Source organism: Gopherus evgoodei, chromosome 5 (assembly GCF_007399415.2).
Source record: "Gopherus evgoodei ecotype Sinaloan lineage chromosome 5, rGopEvg1_v1.p, whole genome shotgun sequence".
Lineage (NCBI taxonomy): Eukaryota > Metazoa > Chordata > Testudines > Testudinidae > Gopherus > Gopherus evgoodei.
This window is the reverse complement of record NC_044326.1, coordinates 85,988,551-85,994,084: the sequence shown is the minus strand read 5'-3', so window position 1 is coordinate 85,994,084 and position 5,534 is coordinate 85,988,551.

Genomic DNA, 5,534 nt, shown 5'->3' with positions numbered 1-5,534 from the left:
TTGAAAATGTGCTCCTAAACCCAATAGGTGGTTTTTTTTTAAATCTCTTCCTTAATTTATACTGTTGGTTTCTGATTAAATAAAAACCATATTTAATTTGTGACCTATCCTTTTCTGTTAAGACCTAATATGAACATAATAGGCATCTGAAGAGGATTCATCAGAATACAGAGGTAATCATTTTGTTTTGCTTTTTATTAATATCTGTATTTTTGTAAATTATCTTTCAAAACAGCATTGGAATCAAAAGATGTTTGTTCATGTTCAATGCCTTTTTTTAAACCAAAGATTTAGATTTTTTTTCTAGTAAAGACTCAAATTTATGCTACTGTGAAATTAAACTAGTTGCTGTAATTTAGTCTAAAGAGTTTACCTATCCCTGCTGTTCTGTAGTCAATGAAATTATCTAAAAATTGTTCACAGAGCATTCATGGTTAGCTTCTACTGGAAACAAACTGGGACAGGGAAAATCAAGTCAATTTAGTTCCAAATGTTTATCATTACTAATAATACAATTAAGATAATATCAAATGTAGGTAATTATTGTTAATATCGGACTTTTTCAAAGGAGACAAAAACAATGTTAATTGTTCTCACTCATTAAGTTTTTCATACTCCTCCTATAGCTAAATTACTCTTATGTAATTTCATGTTTTTGCTTTGTAGAACTGCTTAGAAACTTGTTTTTCTATGTGTATTAGTGTGTTTTGGACTTCTTCAGCAATATACTGTATATTATTGTGTATTTTTTGTCAGCTGTGTTTATTCAATATATTTTTTGTTTCACAATAATCATCTCCACGGTACTGCATAGTCTGGGACAAATTCTGCTCTCATTTACTCACATATTTATAATTTGTAAACAGAGCCAACATTATATGGAATCAGAGAGAAGTACTAGGAATGTCCGAGTAGGTCGCACTAGTGGGGGAATGCAACTATATGTAAAAGAAAGCATAGAGTCAAATAAAATAGAAGTCTTAATTGAATCAAACTGTACCATAGAATATCTCTGGATAGAAATTACATTCTTGATCAATAGGACAACAGTAGTAGGAAAATACTACCCAACTACTTGTAGAGAAACTACAAAGGCCATAAAAAAGAAATAATACTGGGGGATTTCAACTATCCTCATATTGACTGGGTATGTCACCTCAGAAATAAATGGATGCATAGATAACATTTCTAGACACATTAAATGACTGCTTCTTGGAGTAACTTGTGCTGGAACCCACAAGTGGAGAGGCAATTCGTGATATAGTCCTAAGTGGCACACAGCATTTAGTGCAAGAGCTAAATATAGCTGACCCATTGGTAAGAGCAACCACAATATCATTAAATTTAACATATTTGAAGGGGAGAAATGCCAAAATAACTCACCCCAGTTGCAGTTAACTTCAAAAGAAGGAACTACACAGAAATGAGGAAGCCAGTTAAACAGAAATTAAAAGGAACAGTGACAAGTGTGACAGTACTGTAAACTGCATGGAAACTATTTAAAAACACCATAATAAAGGCTCAAACTAAATGAATACCCCAATAAATTAAAAAAAAAAACAGTAAGAGGACCAAAATTCCACCGTGTCTAAACACCAGAGTAAATGAGACAGAGCCAAAGGCATCCTGTAAAACCTGGAAGCCAAATCCTAGTGAAGAAAATAGAAAGAAGCATAAACTCTGGCAAGTATAATAATTCTTCTGGCCAAGAAGAAGTTGAAGAGCAATTAGCTAAGGACACAAAAACTAACAGCAAAAAAATATTTTAAGTACATCAGATGCAGGAAACCTGCCAAGCAATCAGTGGGGTCCCTGGATGATTGAGGTGCTAAAGGAGCACACAAGGAAGACAAGGCTCTTACAGAGAAGCTAAATAAATTATTGGCATCAGTCTTCATTGCAAAGGATATGGACAATATCCCCAAGCCCGAGTCATTCTTTTTAGGTGACAAATCTGAGGAACTGTTCCAGTTTGATGTGTCAATAGAGGAGGTTTTGGAATAAATTGATAAATTAAATCGTAATAAGCACTAGCAGCATATGGTATTCACTCAAGAGTTCTGAAGGAACTCAAATATAAAACTGAAGAGCTACTAACTGTGATATGTAACCTATTGGAGGGCACCTAAAGTAATGTCAATTTTTAAAAAAGGCTCCACAGATGATTGTGGCAATTACAGGCCAGAAGTACTAACTTCAGTACCAGGAAATTGGTTGAATTTAGAACAAAATTATCAGACATATGGATAAACACAATATGTTGGGAAAGAGTCAAGACTTTTGCAAAGAGAAGTCATGCCTCACTAATCTATTAGAATTCTTTGAGGGTCCTTGTGCACAAGGGTGATCCAACTGATACAGCTGCTTCATCTTTCAGAAAGATTTGACAAGGTCCTAAACCAAGGGCTCTTTAGCAAAGTAAGCAGTTCTGGCATAAGAGAAACATCCTCTCATGGATCAATAACTGGTTAAAAAGATAAGAAACAAAAGGGAGGAATAAATGGTCAGTTTTCACAATGGAGTGAGGTAAATAGCAGGGTCTCCCAACAATCTGTACTGGGACTATTGCTGTTCAACATATTCATAAATGATCTGGAAAAACAGCTGAACAATGAGGTGGCAAAATTTGCAGATGATACAAAATTACTCAAGATATATACGTTCAAAGCTGATTGTGAAGAGTAAAAAGGGATCTTACTAAACTGGGTGACTGGGTAACAAAATGACAGATGAAATTCAATTTTGATGAGTGCAAAGTAATGCACTTTGGAAAACATAATCCCAACTACACAAACAAAATCATGCGATCTAAATTAGCTATTATCACTCAAGAAAGAGATCTTGGAGTCATCGTAAATACTTCAGAGAAAACTTCTTTTCAATGCATAGCAGCAATCAAAAAATCTAACAGAATGTTAGGAGCCATTGAGAAAGGGATAGATAATAAAAAGAAAATATAATGATGCCGCTATATAAACCCATGGTATGTCCACACTTGGAATGCTGCACTCAGTTCCGTTCACGCCATCTCAAGAAAGAGATATTAGAATGGGGAAAAATACAGAAAAGGGCAACAAAAATGATTAGTGGTATGGAACAGCTTCTATCTGCAGAGAAACTAAAAAGACTGGGACCATTCATCTTAGAAAAGAGATGAGTAATTGGGGATATGATAGAGGTCTATCAAATCATGAAGAAAGTGAACAGAGAAGTGTTATTTACCCTTTCATATAACTTAAGAACTAGGGGTCACCCAATGCAATTAAGAGGCAGCAGGTTTTAAAGAAATGTCAGGAATCACTTCACACAATGCACAGTCAATCTGTTGAACTCATTGCCATTGGATGTTGTGAAGACCAAAGGTATAACTGGGTTCAAAAAAGAACTAAACCTGTCCTCCATGAACTTATCTATCAACGATTCTTATTCAAGATGGTCAGGGATCTAATTCCATGCTCTGGGTGTTTCTAACTCTCCAACTGCCAGAAGCTGAGACTGGACGACAGGAGATGGATTGCTTGATAATTGTCCTATTCTGTTCATTTCCGCTGAAGCATCTGGCACTGGTCATTGTCAGAGACAGATACTGGGATACATGTACCATTGGTCTGCCCACTATGGCTATTCTTATGCATTAAACATAGACCACCACAATGACTGTTTTATAGTATACTAGTCAATGGAAGAAGATTGGCCTCTTACAGTTGGCATGGCTACTTCCACCTTTTCATGGTTTCTGTATGTATAAATATCTTCTTTCTGTGTGTTCCATTCTATGCATCCGAAGAAGTGGGCTGTAGCCCACAAAAGCTTATGCTGAAATAAATTTGTTAGTCTCCAAGGTGCCACAAGTACTCCTGCTCTAGTCTCAGAGGTGCCACTAGTACTCCTGCTCTAGTCCAGCCCCCTGCTCAAAGCAGACCAATTCCCAGCTAAATCATCCCAGCCAGGGCTTTGTCAAGTTGGGCCTTAAAAACCTCAAAGGAAGGAGATTCCACCACCTCCCTAGGTAACCCATTCCAGTGCTTCACCACCCTCCTAGTGAAAAAGTTTTCCCTAATATCCAACCTAAACCTCCCCCACTGCAACTTGAGACCATTACTCCTTGTTCTGTCATCTGGTACCACTGAGAACAGTCTAGATCCATCCTCTTTGGAACCCCCTTTCAGGTAGTTGTAAGCAGCTATCAAATTCCTCCTCATTCTTCTCTTCTGCAGACTAAATAATCCCAGTTCCCTCAGTCTCTCCCTATAAGTCATGTGCTCCAGCCCCCTAATAGTTTTTGTTGCCCTCCACTGGACTCTTTCCAATGTTTCCACATCCTTCTTGTAGTGTGCAGCCCAAAACTGGACACAGTACTCCAGAGGGGAATGATCATGTCCCTCAATCTGCTGGCAATGCTCCTACTTATACAACCCAAAATGCCATTAGCCTTCTTGGCAACCAGGGCACACTGTCAACTCATATCCAGCTTCTCGTCCACTGTAATCTCTAGGTCCTTTTCTGCAGAACTGCTGCCTAGCCACTCGGTCCCTAGTCTGTAGCAGTGATGGGATTCTTCCGTCCTAAGTGCAGGACTCTGCACTTGTCCTCGTTAAACCTCATCCGATTTATTTTGGCCCAATCCTCTAATTTGTCTAGGTCCCTCTGTATCCTATCCCTACCCTTCAGAGTATCTACCACTCCTCCCAGTTTAGTGTCATCTGCAAACTTGCTGAGGGTGCAATCCACGCCATCCTCCAGATCATTAATGAAGATATTGAACAAAACTGGCCCCAGGACTGAACCTTGGGGCACTTCACTTAATGCTGGCTGCCAACTAGAGATAGAGCCATTGATCAATACCCATTAAGCCCGATGACCTAGCCAGCTTTTTATCCACCTTATAGTCCATTCATCCAGCTCATACTTCTTTAACTTGCTGGCAAGAATACTGTAGAAGACCCTATCAAAAGCTTTGCTAAAGTCAAGGAATAACACATCCACTGCTTTCCCCTCATCCACAGAGCCAGTTATCTCATTGTAGAAAGCAATCAAGTTAGTCAGGCATGACTTGCCCTTGGTGAATCCATGCTGACTGTTCCTGATCACTTTCCTCTCCTTGAAATGTTTCAAAATTGATTCTTCGAGGACCTGCTTCATGATTTTTCCAGGGACTGTGGTGAGGCTGAATGGCCTGTAGTTCCCTGGATCCTCCTCCTTCTCTTTTTTAAAAATAGGCATGACAATAGCTTTTTTCCAGTCAACCAGGACATCCCCCAATTGCCATGAGTTTTCGAAGATAGTGGTCAATGGCTCTGCAATCACATCAGCCAACTCCTTTAGCACCCTTGGATGCAGTGCATCCGGCCTGTAAACTTGTGCTTGTCCAGCTTTTCTACATAATCCTGAACCGCTTCTTTCTCCACAGAGAGCTGGTCACCTTATCCCCATACTGTACTGCCCAGTGCAGCAGTCTGGGTGCTGACCTTGTTTGTGAAGACAGACAAAAAAAGCATTGAGTACATTAGCTTTTTCCACATCTTTTGTCACTA